The sequence below is a fragment of the Eptesicus fuscus genome, chromosome 12, assembly GCF_027574615.1.
Source record: "Eptesicus fuscus isolate TK198812 chromosome 12, DD_ASM_mEF_20220401, whole genome shotgun sequence".
NCBI classification, from domain to species: Eukaryota; Metazoa; Chordata; class Mammalia; order Chiroptera; family Vespertilionidae; genus Eptesicus; species Eptesicus fuscus.
Genome location: NC_072484.1, coordinates 24,268,405 through 24,289,945, shown reverse-complemented (window position 1 = coordinate 24,289,945; position 21,541 = coordinate 24,268,405). Strand labels below are relative to the sequence as shown.

The 21,541-nt window shown below is 39.4% G+C and overlaps 1 protein-coding gene across 1 annotated transcript in view; it reads right to left on the bottom strand.

Annotated features, from left to right (window-relative positions):
- PAK5 (p21 (RAC1) activated kinase 5) overlaps positions 1 to 20,944 on the bottom strand; it is a 148,034-nt gene extending 127,090 nt beyond the window's left edge. Inside the window, exon 1 of the mRNA XM_008141087.3 lies at positions 20,888 to 20,944. The gene's annotated coding sequence lies outside the window, so the exon portion shown is untranslated. The remainder of the gene's footprint in view (positions 1 to 20,887) is intronic.
- Between the last annotated feature and the right edge of the window lie 597 nt (positions 20,945 to 21,541).

The following is a 21,541-nucleotide window of genomic DNA, read 5'->3' as shown; positions in this document are numbered from 1 at the left end:
TGTTCTTGGAGTTACAAGTCCTCCAAAAAGCCTCAGAGAACTCTGTCACCAAAATCATAGACTGTATGGACAGAAAAGGACCTATGATCATCTCTCAACCACCCATCCAATCAGTAGCATGTTGATTGAATGGCCACATTTGGTAGGGTTTAAATGGGAAACCACATAATTTTCTATAACCACTCCAAAGATAAGCTCTTTTACATGAATCTCCTTTCCTGTTTTGGACAAAAATTTGTGATGACACCACGAATTTCTGGTCACACTCAGTTATAAAAAAATCATCTAATTTTAATAATTAAGATTCACAAATTAAGTCACAAATCTCATTCTATTATTTACAAGGAAAGGAAAAAAAATGAAACCACAGTATATGCACAGAACAGGTCCTCTTATAGTCTTCATAGCCAAAGAATTTTGCTCATCATTTCATGATAAGATTCTTAACAGAACCTCATATTCAGTCTGCATTTTAAGATATTTTATTTGTATAAACATTTTTATTTGGGGTCATTAGTTTTGATCTTTGAAAACAATACTTTTTTTCAAAAGATTTGAAAGGTGATCCCAAATCTCAATTGTGCCTTCCCTTGAAATGTGGCTGCTAATCCCTCCCTCTAAAAGTCTCTAAGATTGCTAAGCCAATATTGCTATGCACAATCAAGTTTAAGTTCATGTGCTAAGAAATTACTGAACCTGCTCATGCCCATGCATCACTCTTTGTTCAAACTCTGCTTATTATATATCCTCCCAGGGAAGTAATATTTAGTAATCATTCATTCTACTAGAATTCTTGAGCATATTTTAAAAATAACATCTATAATAATAAAAGCATAATATGCTAATTAGACCGGACAGCTGGACGGCCTTCTGGACAGCCTTCCAGATGGCCTTCCAGACAACCTTCTGGATGAAGCCACAGCTGCTAGGGCTGAGGCAAGCCACCATGGCTGCAAGGGCTGAGCCCCTTGCATGAATTTCATGCATTGGGCCTCTAGTCCTATGTAATAAAAGGCTAATATGCAAATCGACCAAACAGCAGAATGACTAATCGCATGATGCGCACTGACCACCAGGGGTCAGATGCTCAATGCAGGAGCTGCGCCCTGGTAGTCAGTGTGCTCCTACAGGGGGAGCGCTGCTCAGCCAGAAGCTGGGCTCATGGCTGGCGAGTTCAGCAGCAGTGGTGGGAGCCTCTCCCACCTCTGTGGCAGTCGGACATCCCCTGAGGGGTCCGGGACTGTGAGAGGGTGCAGGCCGGGACTGTGAGAGAACGCAGACTCCCCTCCCCTGAGTGCACGAATGTTGTGCATTGGGTTCTAGTGTAAAAGAAAACAGGACCTGTTTTCCCTAGTATTACACCTAACTTGACATTAAAGTAAAAAAAAAATAATAAAGCCACATTCCTTGTGCAAAAGCAAACAGGAAGTTAAAGATCATTGTTGCATTCCCCTTCTTAAATTACTTGTTTGTATAACATCTTCCACACTAAAAGGGAAATACAGTTCCAGAACATGATTCAGAAGTATGAAGACTCCAAGTTGCCACTGTATGAGTAGGAATTTTTTTTTAATGCACTATTTTCTTTCTTTTAAAAAAATATTTTTATTTATTTCAGAGAGGAAGGAAGAGGGAGAGAGAGATAGAAACATCAATGATGAGAGAGAATCATTGATCAGCTGCCTCCTGCACGCCCCCTACTGGAGGTTGAGCCCACAACCCAGGCATGTGCCCTTGACCAGAATCCAACCCAGGATCCTTCAGTCCACAGGCCGACACTCTATCCACTGAGACAAACCAGTTAGGGCTAGGTAGGGATTTATCTATTAAGAGTCGATCATAATTTTATTTCAATTGGAAGTCAGGCTGTTTTATTCCATGGATACACTTCCATATAATATGACTAAAATGAGGGTATTTGGTAACTAAGGGACTCCAACTCAGTGATTTTTTAAAGTAGCTGATTTAACTTCATTTATTTAGTTGTTTTGAGGGAGGAATAAAAAACATTGAGAATTAATCATAATCTCAGTTCTTATGAACTCATGATGCCTTTTTACATGGTTGTAAAATATATATTAAAACATTGGAAATGTGTAATTATGGCATTTGAAAAGATTTAGGTGTGTGTGGTATTGACATATCTCTGAAACTGGAAGCCTGGTTGTTATCCTAGAAAAAGTGTGAGTTTTACAAGGGTCAATACTAGCTTAGCAGCTGTGTGAACCTGGCAGACACCTGATTAGTTTTTCATAAAAAAAAAAAAAAAGAAAAAGGAAAGGAAATACTTTCTCCCTCTCCCCCCAACACTCCAACACACACACACACACACACACACACACACACACACACACACACACACCCCAAAAGTCTGTCTCACAGGTTTACAAACAGAAGCAATGTTAGTTCCTCCCTTATCAGCAAATCAGAGATCAATCCCATAACATATTTCTACCTTAGTCAATGCACCATGCAATTTGAGAGAATTAACATCTGGTCTTGTGAATGACAAATGAGTTCTTTATGAGGAAAGAATGTAATTGACCATTTGTGAAGGTAATTGATATTCCTTTTTCAGAAAAGGAACAAAAGCCTCATTCTTTGTAAATCTAACATTATTCTTGATAATCTAAGAGTGAGATAAAACTTTAATGCTCTGCAAGTGATGCTCTGAAATAGTATGGCAAGGAGATTGATTTGACTTTTTAATTCTCCCAAATGAGGAAATCAATATAGAAATGAGGACATAGTCATTTCTCTCTATTTCCATTATCTTTCAATCTCTCCTTTACCCCTCCATTTCCATCTTTTCCTCTCTCCTTGTCTGTGTGTCTGCCTCTCTCTCTCTCACACACACACATACAATGTACAAGCTTAATAAAGCCAAAGAACAGTTCATTGCAGTCATTTCTAACTCAAAGGGCCATATAACACATTAAATTATGGAAACTTGTTAGTAATGAAGCATTTCAAAGTAGTCATGTGTAGATAATATGTTACCACATTGCAATCATACACTTATAAACTAAAACCAAAAACTGCATTTGAATAAATGAGTCACATAACTTTTAGCTCATTAGTACTTTATAAAAATATACATTAGGACCAACTTCCTATGAAGAATATATCAGTGCACTCATTCATGAAGGCTTTTGAATCAGCTGTAATGAACAAATTATATTTTCTAAAGTAATGCCTCTATATAATTTATAATTTTAATCTAAGCAAATAACTGGATGACTATTGTTAAATTTATGATTGTCATAAATCTTTGGGATCATAGATCTTTCAAATCCCATCATGTATAGACCACGCTTGACATCAAGAACCTGTATTTTTTATGTGTTTCAGGACAGGTAGAATAATATAAGATCTCTTAGCTACATGATATCTAATTGCATATAGAATGCACTATTTAAACTTTAAGGTTCTATAATTCAGTGGTTACGTTTTTTATTTGCAGTGATATATGTTTAAAGAGGAATTTAAAATAAATAAGATGAACTGAGCCTGGCCAGTGTGGCTCACTGGTTGAGTGTCAGAGCATGCACTGAGAGGTCACCGGTTTGATTTCCAGTCAGGGCACATGACTAGGTTGCAGGCTAGATCCCTAGCAGGGGGCGTGGCTTTATTTTGCATTTCCCTCATGACTAATGAGTCTGAGCCTCTTTCATATGCATAGGCCATTTGGATATTCTCTTTTGTGAAGTAGCTGCTCAAGACTCTTGTCCATTTTCCCATTGTATTATCTCCCTTTTCCTTACTCATTTGATGGAGTTCTTTGTACATTCTAGATAAAAGTTCCTTGTTGAATATGTATGTATTCAAATATTTTCACACACTATGATTTTCTTACAATATCTTAATAATGCTTTTGATGAACACATGTACTCAATTTTTAATTAGTCCAATTTAGATATATTTGCATTATCCCTATTACTTTATGTGTCCTGTTTTAAGTCTTTGCCTCTGCCAACGTCATGCATATATTCTCCGAAGCTTAGATATACAACCATCTGTATCAGATTTATGTGTATTGCAAACAGGGTCCAAATGCATTCAGAGGAAGGAAGTTCAATGGCTTTCTAGCCTTTGCTCCTGAAGGACAGCATATCTTAGCAATTCCAAAAAAACAAATTCTAGAGAAACTGATCCATCAGCTGTAGCAGTTCAGGTATGAAGAAGGTCAAGCATCTATTGAAAGAGTCTTTCTAGCTAATATTTTCTTGCTAACTGTTATTCAAAACAAACTGAATAAAAAGGGCACAGTTAAAAAGTATACCATTATTTACATAGAAAGCAAAATATCTACTTTTTCTCTGCTGGTAACTTTTATAAAAAATTTATTTGTTGATTTTTAGAGAGAGAGAGAGAGAGAGAGGAAAGGGGGAGAGAGAGAAAAAGGTCAATTTGTTATTCCACTTATTTATGCATTCATTGGTAGATTCTTACATGTGCTCTGACCAGAGATTGAAACCACAACCTTGGCCTATCCAGATGATACTTTAAGCAACTGAGCTACCCCGGCAAGGGCGTTGCTGATAACTCTTAAATTCTAAAAAAAAATAAAAAAATAAAAATTAAATCCAACTTCTAAAAAAAAAAGGAAAAAAAAAAAAAGATACCCAAACCCTCAGCACATACAGCTCTATAAACCAGTATTGTCCAGTAGAAATATAATGCAAGCCACATATGCTCATTCAAATTTAAAACTAAAAACAAATCAGATGACATTAATTTCAATGTATTTTATTTAATATAAAAGATGCAAAATATTTTTATTTGTACCGATGGCACTGGCCATATTTCAAGAGCCACATGTCACTAGTGGCTGTCATATTGGGCAACCCAGTTTTGGACAGTTCCTTGAACACAATGTCCTTCTTCATAAATATAATTTACATGTATAAGATCAACCTATGTTATAGTTATATTATAGCCACATATTTAAGGAATAATACAGTGGGTCTCAGCATGTACCTTCTGGACTTTTCACATAGGTATCACATAGGATTTTTAAAAAATACAAATTATCGACCCTACCACAGAATCAGAACCTCTGGGGACTGGGACTAACAATCTGTGTTACCATGATTTTGATGAGTGCTCCAGAACCCTGGGAATAACAGGGTTATTTCTTTTTTATGCAATGGCATTAACTCTATAGTGCAATGTTATAAATATATTGTCCTGTCAGAATCAGAAGCATTGGTGGGGTAACCTCATAGTCAGGTTACTATTTCACACATTACAAGTGAGACCTCTTATGGCACAATGGTCTAATACTCTCTGACAGACATGTGGGAGACACATTTTGTTTTATTTACTGGTGATTCCCAATTGCCATAGGCATCTATCAAATTTGCAGAAGCAAAGACTTGGGCCCACACAGAAATAATCAGAGCAAAGAAATTGTATTAGAGAGAAATAACTGCTTTCCCCTTATTAGCTCTGTATGAATCAAGTGAATATATAAAGAGGTGCTTGAAGAATCTTTATTCTTTAAAAATATTTATTTCTTTGGCTCAAGGTATATAATATGGGAGACCCAATTTCATCAGATGAGTGTCTCCTGAGAGGCAGGGAGCTTTTCCCTATGTTTGTTTTGGGGTACCTCCAGCTCATAACACTGTGCCAGACACCTAGTAGGTTCATAACAAATGTTTGTTGAATGAACGGATGGATGCTTGATAAAACCTTCTCCATTTCTCAGATCTTGGTTCAGAAGATCAGTTAGCTTAATTGCTGAATTTCCCTTATTGTTTTAACACAAAATGAACTGAGTCATTCTGTTTCCTTCTTAAGTAGAATTTCCCTTCTTGTCAAAAGATGTCTTGCCATCTAAAAGTTCACATGGAAGAGAGGCAGATTTTATTTATTTATTTTTTAAATATATTTTTATTGGTTTTGGAGAACAATGGAGAGGGAGAGAGAGATAGAAACATCAATGATGAGAGAATATCAGTGATTGGCCACCTTCTGCATGCCCCCCACCGGGGATCGAGCCTGCAACCCATGCATGTGCCCTTGACTGGAATCAAACCCAGGACCCTTCAGTCTGCAGGCTGACGCTCTATCCACTGAGCAAAACCAGCTGGGGTGAGATGCAGATTTTAGATACGCCCCACAAGGGTGAGGATTTTGTTTGGTTCACTGTTAAATCCCTAGCATTTAGGACACCGCCTATAATATTATAGGTGCTCAATAAATACTTGTTGAAAGAATAAATTTTATCTTTTAAAAATTCCTTTATAGTCCTCTTCCCTCTGCCTTTTATACACAGCCATGGAAACCCAGCTATTTTTGTGTTTATCCAGGCTACTCTGTTTGCCTGCAATGCCTCCCAGCCTGCTTTCTCCACCAGTCTTCTTCCACCAGTGAAAGTCTTCCCCTCCCAGAAAGGTCCCTCAGAGATTCAAGGTTGTCTGAGTCTTCATGTCTAAGTTTCCTAACTTCTACCCCACTCAATCCAACACTTGCTAACATGATGCCTTTCAATTATTCTTTTTGCATCATTGAATTTCATAAGCTTTCTCTTGCCATATAGATAATGGCTTCTTGAAGACTAGAACCATGGTATACACTTAGTTTGATTGTGGGGGTTTTAAATCTCCCTCACACTTAGCTTAGTGCTTAAAATATACTAGACATAATTATGAGTTGACTTAAAAGGGAAGCTTTTAAACAATTTTTTTTTTTTTGGCCCAGAACAGTCCTACTTTATCTGGGAATAAATATTAACAGCTCTCCTATTTATTCTCAAAATTAATCCTGGTTTGAACAATAAAGTATGTTTTTACAAGTGATGGCCAACATTGATACAATTAAACATTGGCCATCAAGGTCTCCAAGTTCTTGACAATAGCCCATGAGGTGAGAACTGTTTGATCATTGTGATCAATTGACACATGCAATGCCTTTGCTACTTACTCTATGTATTTGGATTTATAAAAGAAGAAAACAAATCAAATAGTATGGCAAATTGGATAGGTGGCTTGATTAATCTTTTCAGAACATTAACAGATTGCCTATAAACTTTTCTAAGAAGAGAAGAAAAAAGTTATCTAAACCCTAGCTGCATGTCCCCACTTTATACTTCTATAGCCTTTTAGACGTGATTTCTTTTGATGTTTACAACCCTCCTCTTAAGTAAATCGTGGTGGTAGATACTAATTTCTATTTTAGAAATAAAACAACTCCATGGACTTAGTGCAATTTGGCCAGCCAGAAAGAGAAGCTGTATATCTCCTCTTCCCCCATTAAAATCCATGCTCTTTAGTTATCCTTCCACAACTAAAGACACTCACTTCCCTTTCCAATAGAAATGAAAACACTAGTTGCAAAAATGAAAGAGAACTTCATCCAAGAAATGTTTGCAGACATGACATTTGCTATGCTTCCTAAGCACAGGGGTAATAATGATCATACTTTCCATTGACCTCACACTTTCCACTTTCTTATGAATAAGCAGAGGAGGTGTTTTCACTTTGCTTCACTCTGTACTCAGAAACATTAAGAAGGAAGCTCAACACTGCATTGCAGCCTGAAAGGGACGCAGCCAAAAATGACTCAGGTCACCTGACTCCCAGGTCAGGTACGTTTGATTCTGCCAAATGAAAATTTCATGAAATAAAATGCCAAACTTCCCATGAAGCTTACTGTCATGAGATTTAATGTGCCTTTAAAACATACACATAAAAATAATTGGAAGTTGACACGAAACCATCTTCTAATTTTCCCTATCTTTCTTAAGTTACAGATGAGCATGGTAAGTGCTCTATAGAGATTCTGAGTAGTTTTATGTTTTGACCACTATATGAAGACAGGACTAAAACTTTCCATTAGGAACAAAGCCGTTAGGAAGGCAGGCGAGAGTGTCAGCCGTGGGCTGTGACCATACAACACCCTTCTCTGTGTCCCCTGGATTTCAACCAGGTCTCAGGCTCTCATATTTCATGCCATGGAAGCAAGAAGCTGCAATAAGCAACTAGGACCACCTACACGTGTTTGGAATGCACAGTCTGGACTGTATCCTTGGAAGCCCTTCCAGGCTTAAGGGCTCAGCGCATGCTTCCACTTCTTCAGTTACTCCTTTGGTTTCCACTGCAGACACTTTCTCCTTGGCCCACATTCTGCCCTGAAGAACAGACGCCAAACAGGCTGGGAGCTCTGATGGTCCTTCCCAGTTGCTTCCTGTTGGGGCCGCACTTGTCCTGGGGCATGAGAAGTAGCAGAGAAACAGACTGTGGTGCCTATTTTCCTCCCCTAAGTCAATTAAGAGAACTTTAAAGAAATGTTATCTATGTAAATGAAGGGAAAAAGGTTTGTCTGCTATGATTTTTTGTTTTTAATGTGCAGAGATTAGGACACTGCAGGGAAAGGTATGGGACCAGTATAAATAGTAAAGCTCCCCAAAGCTCCACTCTTTCAAGTTTTTAGGGTTTCTAAAAAACTCTAGATGTCTATGATGGCTAAAAGAACTCCTATTTCATACGTGGAGAACCTGGAAGACTTGGAGAAATTGGACTATCATGCCAGCCAGAAAGAGGAAGCAGAATACCTTCATCTCCATACACATGTGTATTTGTCATAGAGACATCCCATGTTGGAGAAGAATGGGAAGAACCAACTTTCAAGCGCCCAGTTCTCTCACACCTGTGGTAAACGGGGAGACTTGGAAACCTCCTTTAAATTGCTCAGAGATCATCCCTGAGCTGCAAACTCACTGTACCAACCATGGCTGCCCATTGAGTTATTTATGTACTATTTATTGCACATAGAATGCAGAAATCTCCACTGTTTACAGCCATCAAACCACTCCTGGTCTCATGAGACAAACCACTGCCCACACCCTAGAAATCTTCTGTGCACCCTCTAGAGTTCTAGCACCATACACCAGTTGTGTGTGGGGATTTTTCCCCCCAGTTTTTAAATCACAATATAGTTTTGTATATTCTTGAATGCCATGTAAATGGAGTCACACATACATACTTTTAAGTGTCTGGCTTCTTTGGCTCAATATAACGTCTGTGAGATTCATCTATGGTGTTGTATCAATAGTGTGCTCTCCTTGTTGTTGCACAGTATTCCATTGAATGAATAAACCAATATTTGTTCATCATTCTTTTGTTGTTGAACATTTGGCTTGTTTTCAGTTTGGGATTGTTATAAATAGATTCGTTATGCACTAATTTTTCTTGGATATAAACCTAGGGGGGTCTATGGATGGGTCATAGTGTAGTTTTATTGAGAGTCTAAGTTGTCTCCATGTTACACACACAGAATCTTTGCTGTGCCTGTAGCTTTACTCAATATAGTATCCATTAGGCTTGTAAGTTTTACTAAGGTAAAAAAACACCAAGCAAAGAAACACAGAAAGCAAAAGCAAAAATAAGTAAGACATAAAAGTTATTTTCTTTGACACAAAATAATCAAATTGCCATGCAGATAGGATTTACTTTCTGAAACTCATCAATCGCAAGCTACATGTCATTTATTTAAACTTGTCTGCAGGCTAAATTAAGTTTGCAGGTTGCCTACAAATGTGTTTTGATTCATTACACAATCAGGTTCCTTGTTGCTTGCATATTTTTGTTTATTTTAAATAAATCAATGTTTAAAAATTGGCAGATATAATATCAGAAAACTCCAGCTTTCTCGTTTCTCTTTTAAAAAATTAGACATCTAGTCGACCTGCGCTACATTCCCATCAAGAAATAACAGACTGGGGGTTAAGTGTCACTGCATTTCGAAAGGCATAGATTTTCCTATTTACACAGTTCCCACCACCACCTACTGCTTTTTATACTGCTTGGTCTCTGTGGGCATGAGAACTCCATGACTTGTCAGTCAAGTTCATTCACATTTCTCTCACTGAAAATACAGGGACTTGGCATACCAAAGATGAGAATGCTTGTTAAGAAGTTGTCTTTTTAGATCTCAAACTATGAAATATGAGGAGATCTTTCTAAAAAGTATTATATGGTAGGCTGCTTCCAATAAGTGGCTGAAGTAAGAGGGACAGCTCAGCATATGTTGAGTCTCCGTGTTAAATGTCCAAGAAGGAATGCATGGAGAGAAGAGCCAGCTGAGCTTGCTTCACTCAGGATATGCACCCACAGGCCCAGCATTCTGATAAAATATATTAACCATGTGAGCAGGATATTTGACAGTGAGAAAAGCAGTCCTTCTGATCTGTTCAATTAAATACTTCCTGGACCAAACCCATTTCCATTATGATTGGTGCACTGGGCAGTTTCTAACTGCATTTAGTCATTTTCATGCTGCCAAAGATGTTAGGAGGGAGCCAAAGTGACCTCATTTTTATATTATGCAGCCTAGATAATCTGAAGATTCCTTATGCTAAAATACAAATATATCCAGGAGACATTTTTAAAATGAAAAATTAGGTCACTAGATTGTCAAGGAACTATCTGAGCATCCCTTGCTCCGCCAAAATACATGAGAGAGAAATGGAACCAGAGAACCCACTGAGAGAATAAACTAATGCAAAAGGCAGGAGAGACCTAAGGGAATGTGGCGATAACAACACTAATCCAGAGACCTGGCCTTAGACCCTTCCTAAAGTAAGGCAGGGCAATTAAACAAGCCCAAGAAACAGAATCTGGAATGGAACTTTGAAAGAAGGTGAAAGTTACCCCTGACTCTATTTACAGGGAACAAAGCAATACTCTCCATAGAAAACATCCCCAATTTAGGCCCTAAGGATTTCCACATATATATTCAAACATTAGCTACCACACAAGGAGAAATATCACCAATAATAAAAGTTAACAAACTGATTTCTACATCATTGTACTTCATGTCTTATAATTAGCAGATAAACATAAAATAATAAAGTGTAAAAATTACTAAAAATAGAATAAAGATGAACACGAGCTGACTGTCTTGATTCCTTTGCCATCTGTGAACTGAGTTAGATGTGGGAACTTGGGAAAGGACAAGGATATTCCAGGGTCATATTTTCTGGATATTTTTCTTCTGATTATTCAAATTGTGCAGCATCCCAATCAGCCATCCAGTTATTTTGTTACAAAGATTTCCAGGCTCTTTGAGCCATTGTTAGATCCCTGTGGCCCAGGGAACCCTGACTGGCACTTTAATTTTGCTCCCAATTATGGCAGTAAAGTCCACTTTACCACTAACAGCAAGTGCTGCTACTCAGTTTCTGAGTAGCGATACTAGGAATCTCACCCCAGCGATACTAGGAAGCTCAACTCCCAACTTCTCTAAACATCTACTGATGACAGCCTTTAGCTTTTCAAAGGAGCCAACAGCCCTCTCCAGAGAACACCTTGCTGTTTTGAGGAATGAAGTGTCCTCTGGGCCTTCATAGTCAGTTAGGCACATACTCAAGTGATAGGTTCCGAGATTGTACCTAAAACCATCCTAACATCCATTCTAACTCTCTTCACTAGGCCATCTGACCCCCTTTTTTCAAGGCTGTGTCAAAGAAGTTGGGGAATTTCTTCTCCATTTGCTATGGGTTATATCAAAGCATACAGGCTTCAAAGAACCATCCTAAAAAACTATCAAGTGTCGTTGACAAGTGGATTGAATCTTGAGTTATGAGTGAGTGCCCCTATATCAATAAATCATCTCTGACCCATCTTTAGTATATTTTGCCTTCCCCCAAATACATTCCAAGTCCACTCTCATGTGGGTTTCCTTGGCTCTGATGGCACATATCTGCCAGGTACTTCCATTTTTCAATGGGTAAGCAACTTCTTCCTGGACAAGGGCTGATATGATATTTCTTCTGCTGAGTTACTTCTTTTGGAGCAATTAGGAGTAGCAGAAAATATCTTCAGGAGAATAAGAATCATCTTATGAGGAACCTGCTCATAAGCCATCAGGTGAGGGAGGCTGTTCCTCTGCCAGGGGAGAAGGCATTGCTCCTGTCTTCTAAGATGGTTTAGGAGCTCAAGGTTCTCAATATCATCTACCCCATGAACTCAGCCTAGGTCTCAGCATCCTTGTCAGGGCCATGAGTTTGAAATAGGAGACCTTACAAAGCTGTGCGGTCTCCTTTGCAGCTCTGCCAACCTTAAAGCAGATCCTGGGCCTGGATTTCATCACAGTCTGCCCTGCAATGACCAGAGACACATCTCTTTCGAAGCTGCCATAGAGTATGGTGACGGATGAAAACTACCACGTTTTGTTGGAAAGCACAAATGTCAAATGATAATGTTGATGTTGTACATCTGAAACTTATATAATGTTGTAAACCAATGGTACCTCAATTAAATAAAAAGCTGCCACAGATGCCCTCTGGCTTTCAGAGCATGCCTGAAGTTGGCAATTAACTACCCTCAGCCTAACTTTTTTGTTTCAGGTCAAAAGAAAGGAGGAGAGTAGTCACCCAACTCCACAATCATCATTGCAATGATCATTTATATTCATCATTTATATTCATTGTAAACTGCAGCTACTAGATCTCCCAGCACTTGACCTTCCACTTAAGTCTTATCTCAATTTACTACAGGTGAGAGCTTAAATAATTGTGGTCACTACTGCTTTCAGACAGGTTAGTAAATTGGTTCCAAAATCCACAGGGTATCCTTTCTACAACCATTTCTTTTAGCTCAGTTTCTCAGTTTCTCTAGGAAAGGACTCTGAGGCAAGCATTAAGTGCTAATGCTTTCATTAGAATATGCAATCTTAAGGTTGGAGAAAGACAAGAAAGGAAATGAGGCAGGGATGGGCAGAAAGAAAAACAAGGTGATGTGTTACTATCCTGACCACTGCATTGCCTAATCATGAAGAAACACAGTCAGTAGGCCAGCAAATGCATCTGCTAAATGACATGGGACACCTCTAGACATGCTGTACAGGGACATATGCCTTGGAACGGGCCATCAGAGAGAAACACGGAGAGGGAATGCATCTGCTTTATTTCTCCCACAGGACAAGCTGCTAAGGATCTTGGTTAGCAGTTCTCAGCCAGGTACAATTTTGTCCCCCAGGGCGATGTGAATAAAGATATTTTTTTGTTGTCACAACTGGAGGAGCTACTGGCAAGTAGTTGGTAAAAGCCAAAGATAATGCTAAAACATACTATAATGCACAGGACGGTCCCCACAAAAAGAATTACTCCATCCCAAATGTCGTTAGTGCTACCATTGACAAACCCTGTTCTAGGTGCCGGTGATGCCAGGGGAGCACGAGAGGTGCATACAATGTGCCTGACAAAACAGCCCAACAGAAAGACGACAAAAGACACAGAAGCTATTTCACAGGCGAGATAACACAAAAGGAGAACAAAACGCGAAGAGATACAGAACCTCATTAGCAACCAGGGAACTCACGTCGTCGTGGTGAGATACCATTTCACACTCAATTGAGTGGCAAAAATTCAGATATTGAGAACACCACGCACAGGGAGAATGGCTCTCAAGGGGAATTCCCACGCACTGCTGGTTGGGAGTGTAAATTGCTACCATGTCTTTGGGCAAAAGTTGAGCATACACTTATTTATGGTGACTACTCATAGCACTAAATATCTTGCAATCTAGGAAACTCCTCAGATCTAGGCAAACTGGGATGGCTGGTCACCTGTCTATCTCATATCCTAGCAACCCCTTTCTGTCTATGTAACCCTGACAAACAGCTGCATGGGCACTGGGAAATATACAAACAAATGATCATAGTATTTTCATAATACAGAAAATGGAAACAATAGAAATGTCTATTTACAGGAGAACAAATAAATGGTGATATACTCACACAACAGGATATTATTTAGCTGTGAACATGAACTACCGCTACATGTAGCAACATAGGCGAGCTTTAGACACATAAATGTTCAGTGAAATGAGAAAATCTGCAAACTATATGAATATGAGATCATTATCCTAAAGCTCAAAAGGAAGCAAAAATTAATAACATATTCATGTTTGGTTCTTTTTTAAGCAGGGATTTGACACAAACTTAGGATAATGGTTACTTTTGGAGGGGAGGTGGGAAAATGGAATGGGGAGGCATCTGCTCTCCTAAGAAGAATTAATAAACTAATCAATGACTAGGTTCCTAGAGAGTGTTCACCAGATTTTGTATCTTTGCTATCAGCTTTAACTTTTATTTACCTTTAGCTATGTTGTTTTTTGTTTATTTTACCTCTTTAAAAATGCCATCTTTATCTCACTTTTTAGAAATAGGGAACAAAGAATTACCAACATTTCTAACAACAGTGGCTATTTGGGCCCAGGTTCTCCATTCGTGGGTCTTGCCAGCATTTATTTCTACAGTCAAGTTCCCATTTTGCCTCCAGGGAGCTGGAGATGCTAATGTCAGTCTGTTCAGCCTCACACTAAAATCTGCTGCACCTGGTGACCTGGGAGCGCATCATACTTCAAAAGCAGGGCCAGGAGAACAGTAAAAGTCACTTAGGAAAACTGTACAATAAGGCTCCTATTTAATTCATACAGTTCAGTCTCAGAGTGAAAATAATCCATAAACTGAAAATTACTATTTCACATACACATCCCGATGGAATTGCCTGTGTACAGACCCGAATAAAAACCTGCCCCATTAACTTGGTCTTGTGAGAGTCCAGAACCTTAGAATTTCAGTATGGACCATAATGCAAAAATCCTTGATAGGTTCCCACAGAAACCCACTCACTATGCTTAGCATGCTCACGGAAGGTGCCACACACAAAGAGATCCTATCACGTAATCTGCACCTTTGCATTACCGTCCTGAACCACCAACACAGAGGCTGAAAATCCTTGCATTTAGACTCACTCTCAACCTCGAATTTTTCTCCAGGGTATTTCCTTCCTCCAATCCTCCCCTCCATCTCTCCTCCCTTTTTTCCTTTATGAAATCCTACAAATCCTTTCATAAGAGAAAAACCTTAACCATATTGGTACAGTAATCTGTCCACCCAACCATTCACTCATTTATCTTTCCATTTGCTTATCAGTTTTTCATAAGCATATTATTCTGCCTGCAAGTTAACATTTATTTTCCTGAATTCTGGTACATTTTATATATTTCTGTTCTCTCATGGCGCTTGACCCTTCTCTTTCCCTCACCACTATATGCCTTCATTGCCAAGTCACCTGACAGCATTATGGGACGTTATGTTTCTGTGTTTGAACATACTATCTTTCTTGCCTTACATGGCTTCCTACTTTTTCTGGCTGGGGAACACCTACTCACCCCATGAACTTTAATCTGGATTTTTCTATTCTTGGTAGACTGCAACCTAGATCTTCCTTTTCTTCCTCAATGCCCTTCCGAAATGTGCCTGAAGCCCCTTTCACCTAGAGGTGGAGAGTCAATTTCCAGGTAGCCCCGTGATTTCCTTTGCCTATCCAGTGGTCGTTGGCAAACTGCAGCTCGCGAGCCACATGCGGCTCTTTGGCCCCTTGAGTGTGGCTCTTCCACAAAATACCATGGCCTGGGCGAGTCTATTTTGAAGAAGTGGTGTTAGAAGAAGTTTAAGTTTTAAAAATTTGTCTCTCAAAAGAAATTTCAATCGTTGTACTGTTGATATTTGGCTCTGCTGACTAATGAGTTTGCCGACCACTGGCCTATACAATGCCGCAGAAGTAATTGTTCTAAGCTTAGGCCTCAAGAAGCCTGCACACTTTTGTTCTCTCTCTCTCTTTCTTTTTTTTGTTGTTGTTTTTGTTTTATTAGGGGTTTTTTTTTGGTTAATCCTCATCAGATGATATTTTCCCATTGATTTTTAGAGAGAGTGGAAGAGAAGGGGAGAGACAGAGAGAAACATCAATGTGAGAGAGACACATAGATTGATTGCCTTTCACATGCACCCCAACCAGGGCCTGGATTGATCCTGCAACCCAGGTATATTCTCTTGACGGAATCGAACCCAGGACCCTTCAATCCTCGGACTGACGCTCTATCCACTGAGCCAAATTGTCTAGGGCTAGTTCACTCTCTTAAACCTTCTTTGGCCACCATATGAAGAAACCTAGCCTGCTGGAGAATTAAACCTGCTGGAGAACTGAACTTAGCTTTGTCTATTCAGTCCTCCAGCCAATGTTCCGCTGATTGCAAATGAATGAGTGAACCTGGCTAAGATCAGTTAAAAACCTGGCCAGATGAGACCTTCTCAACTCAACCCATGACTCATGAGCAATAATGCTTATTGTTTTGAGCCACTGAGTCATGGTGTTACTTTGTTAGGCAGCACCAACTGATCATCCCTTTCTTGATTCTACTGACAGTTACAGCATACTTCCATTATAGCCCTTACATCATTACATGTTTTCCTGTCTTTCTCTTCCACAAATGTGTGAGCTCCTTGAGAATAGGGGCAAAAATATAACTAGCAACTGCCAACTCTTCAATCAGAAAAATGTCAATAATTAATTACTTAATTAAGAGTTACAATCATGCCCAAGAGATGGTTTTGGAGGCACACCAGAGTTTGAATCCGAATTCTGTTTCCTATGTGTTATTCCAGAGAAATACCATATTTTCCGGCGTATAAGATGACTTTTTAACCCAGGAAAATCTTCTATACGCCCAGTGGTCTTATATGCCGGAAAATATGGTAGGTTAACCTTGCTTGACCTTATCTGCTCATCTATAAACTGAAGACTAGAATAGTATATGCTGCAGGACTGTAGTGATACAATATATATCCCCACCTCCCTCAACCTGGCATAGAGTGAATACTCAACAAGTAAGAATTAAATGATAAAATGCACATAAGCATTTAGTATAGCACATGGCTTACAGTTACTCAATAAATGACAGCTCTAGTAACATGACCTTGATTATCAGCATTGTTGTTGTATCAGTTCTTAAAGCAGAAACTATAGGTGCTCCACCCTGATCCCCTTGGAATTTATAATTTCTGTGCATGCTGACCTGATGGTGGCTTCCAATGACAAACACCCAGGACTCTTTGCCTAAGGGCTTCCTCTGGTTGCTGGAATCCCCTTGGTCTACGTATACACTGAGTGGCCAGATTATTATGATCTCTGAACACATAATAATCTGGCCACTCAGTAATTATTTATTTATTTATTTATTTATTTATTTATTTATTTATTAGAGGCCCAGTACATGAATTCGTGCATGGGGGGGGTCCGGCCACCCTGGCCAGGGGGACGGGACATGGGCGGTTGGCCGGCCTGCCTGCTGGTCGAACTCCTGGTCGATGGGACAATTTGCATATTAGCCTTTTATTATATAGAATTAGCCTTTTATTATATAGGATATACACTGAGTGGCCAGATTATTATGCATTCAGAGATCATAATAATCTGGCCACTCAGTGTATGGTAGATCACAAATACCTGGGAGTTAACATCATCCACTTCCTCCCAGGGGAACAGCCCTCATCCAAGTCAGATGGGAGAAGGTAGCTACAAACCCGTTTCCTTGTCTTTAGTTAGGATAATTCCAAGTTTTTCTATACTGTATCCCAGAATTGCCCAATGAGATCATGCTCCTCTTGGTTACAGCAGTGACAATGCACTTTTTTTTTATCTCCTCTCTTTTCCCATCTCACATCCCCACTCCCTACAAAAGCATACTGGCATCACCTTCCAAATAATATTCAAATTTTTTGTCTTAACATCTGATTCTAGGGAATCCAACCTAAGACACTACTACTCTTTTTATTCCATTTTATCCTTATTGCTCCAGAATCAAATTACTTCTTCCTAGTCTTTTAATGATCTCCCCAGATAATCAAAAGGTTGTATCTAACCTAGTATATGACAAGACCAATCACAGAATGTGGTATAACATTATTAGGTCTTCTCAGATGTATTCACATGGCTCAATTCTCTGAATATGTGAAGACAGGCTTAAATTGCAGTTGATCTAGGGTACTTCTGTGCTTATCTTAAAGGGCACCTGAAACCATGGTATTGATTCTTGGCCAAGACAGAAGTGAAATGCACCAGCTAGTGACTTACAATATGCTGTTAAAAGTCCCAAATTCCCCCAGAGGCATCCTGTACCAGCTTGTCTACACTGTTTATTGAAACTGTATGGATTGATGGTTTGCACCTGTTTACCTATTCACAAAGCCTGCTTTTAGCTACTGGAGCTGTGAGATATAAAATGCCCTTCAGTAAGCTTGAGCCTTGGCTCCCCTGAGACGAAGGTGTCACACATGTATTTTGGTGGTTCGTGACCAGAAAATGAAGTGCATCCTGTGTGATGGAGAAAGGACCCTGGGAGCTGTACCAGCAAGCCTCAGTCCTCTCTGATGTTTGCCAGGCTTGCTTTCTCCTGCTGTACCTTATCCTTTATCCTTTGCCTTTATCACAGCTTTACATGTTTTTCAATTGCCTGACACTGTAGAATCGCTGCACTGAGGCTGGTGTCTGACAACCAAAGCCTTTTTATAGGGTCTGGGGTAAAGGGAAGGAGGGTTATTACAGCACCCCGATTTAGAGCTATTTCAGAAAGTTGTGAGTACTGGAAAGCAAGACTCTGTACTTTGCTGAGCTCTTAAAATGTTATTTGGTTGAGTTATCATGAAAATTCTTCTGAACAAAAACATTGTGGTTGTTTTATGCTCCAACAATGGTTGCTGGATTATTAAAATCTTGGTGCTACCTGCTAAGGTGATCACCTAAATCCTTATCCTCTCACCCCTCCTCTTGTACAATGGGCACATACTCCAGCATAGGAAGCCCTCACTGTGGAGGGTATTAGTTTCTCTGGACAACATTGTTTAAATCCACATATTCTTGTCTTTTTAAAACACCAATTTTAAGTAGTATTTTAATTTTTCCCTCAATGTCCCACCTAGGAATAATCCAGTATAAAAGTTTCAGTCTTGAAGTCTAAACCTCTAGTCCTTAAAATACTTACTCACAGGTTTCTTATCAGGAAGAACACCCTTCACACTGCCTACCTCTCCTCTTCTGGGTAACAATGTTCTCAGAAATGAGAAACCAGGCAAGGAGGAGGAGAAGAGTTGCAAAAGCTTCTGGAAAGCTCCAGTTGCCAAGTGTTATAAGATAACTTGCGTAGAACATGAGGTTTCAGGGAATAATTTTATTTCTTTTCACAATTTGACATCAACCCCCTCTAAGTTTCAAAAGCAAGGCCACAAACATATACTGTACACCATAAGCTGTTTTTTGAAACAGCAAAGTAAATTACCATTTGAGAATTGTATATTGAACACAAATGAACAGCATACACATCATATAAAAATTAGAATTATGTTGGGGATTCATAAAAAACATTGGCAGTTATCAAGTTTAACCTAGCTGAAGTAGATGCAAAATGTATTTGAAATCCATCTATCCCCAACACCACGTCCCTAAGCCAACTCCATTAGCTCTTACGTAGGTGACAGCTAATGAATGACTCTCCAAGGGTTCTGTCTCCTTTGAAGTAAAATGAACTTCACATCTCAAGGGCTCGCCAATGTCATCTCCTACCTCATGCTTCTGCAAATCTCATCTCAAAGCAATACAGGTCTGTTTTTTGAGCCTTAAACATATCTATCCAGATTCTGGTTCATGGCACATAAAGTGTCTGATATTCACACCGTGACTCAGCTGGCTCTTCTTCATCATTCAACTCTCAGCTCAAAATTCTCTGAGTGGCCTTCTCTGACGCCTGAACTAAAGTAGCCCCAATCACCCACTATCTCATTATCTGTTCACTATGTTCATAAACTTTATTAATGTCTGCATGGATTTCCAATTTTTTGGCATTTATTTACTCACTCTTCTCCTTCCACTAGACTATTAGCTCCTTCAAGGCCACACCCTTGCCTTTTTTGTTGTTGTTGTTCACTATCATATCCCTAGTGCTTAGAACAATTTTCAGGCACATAGCAGTCACCCAATAAATATTTGTTGAATAAATAAATGTACATTTCTACTTTTTTGCTATTGCATATTTTTCTTTTTTATTGAGATATAATTGACATATAACATTATATTTGTTTCAGATGTATGACATAATGATTTGATATTTGCATATATTGTGAAGTAATCACAATAAATCTAGTTAACATCCCTCACCACACATAGTAACAATTTTTTTTCTTGTGATGAAAACTTTTAAGATACACTCTCTTAGCAACCTCCAAATATACAGCATGGTATTATTAACTACTAGAGGCCTGGTGCACAAAATTCGTGTATGGGGGGTGGGGGTGTCCCTCAGCCCGGGTCTGTACCCTCTCACAATCCGGGATCCCTCAGGGGATGTCTGACTGCTGGTTTAAGCCCAGGATCAGGCCTACACTGGCAGTCAGACATCCCTCTCACAATCCTGGACTGCTGGCTCCTAACCACTTGCCTGCCTGCCTGACCGTCCCTAACTGCTCACCTGCCTGCCTGATCGCCCCTAACCACTCTGCCTGCCTGCCTGATTGCCCCTAGCTGCTCTCCTGTGTGCCTGATCACCCCTAACCACCTCTCCTTTGGCTCCTGCCTCAGCGGCTTCGTCCAGAAGGATGTCCAGAATGACGTCCGGAAGGTCATTCTGCTGTCGGGTCTAATTAGCATATTATGCTTTTATTATTATAGATGGTCACCATTCTCTACATTACATACCAGGAAATACTCACTTTATAACTGAAGTTTGTAACTTTTGACCCCCTTTACCCATTTGGCCCACCCCTTATGCTCTGTCCTGCCTCTGGCATCCACCAATCTGTTCTCTCTTGAGTTCAGTTTTTTAAAATGTTAATATGTTTTTATAGATTCTACATTTAAGTGAGATCATATGGTATTGTGCTTCTCAGTCTGATTTATTTTACTTAGCATAATGCTCTTAAGGTCTATCAATGTCATAAACACAAATTTCTTTTTTATGGTCAAATAATATCCCATTGGGGTATATATGCAAAGTTTAAAATAAAATTTTAAAAGGCAAAACCATAGCATAATTTACTCCCCTACCTTTTTATGATGGCTGTGGATGAATCAGACTCCAGAGGAGTGTGGCTATTATTTCTGTTGTGCAACTCTTCGGTGGAGCTCTTCAGTGTTCTTCATTTTTCCCCTGTGTCCATTTTGGCAAGAGATGGAACATTTTGCCACAGTGTATTTCTGTAACAACATGGTACCTCCATGAGTCAGAACCCCACCAACATTATGCTCAGTTTAAAAATAAACATATGACCTCATTTACTTCACATTCTCCTGCACACTGTACATCCTTTCCAAACTGCCTCTATCATTTCCTCTGGCGGACAGCTACTGCTCTGTATTTCATTACCTGACCACAGCCAGGCAGTGTGAGACTCCCCTCAGCACCTTGCCTGCATCTTCCTCTAGTTATCCCACAGCGAGTCCATGTCTCCAACATGGGGAGCCCAGTGAGGACGCGAACTGTGCCCTTGATCCTTGAATCTCTGGGGCCTAGCCCACTGACTTGCAATCACACATGTTTAATACAGTCACATCTCATTGTCTGCAATAGCTATGTTCTATGAAGTTGCCAAAAACACTGAGCCATTGCTCTTAAGGGAAACTGGGATTAGGTTTCTGCTTGTCTCTGGCCCCTAAATTTCCATCAATGGAAAATATATAACCTGGGTTTGTGGTTTTTAT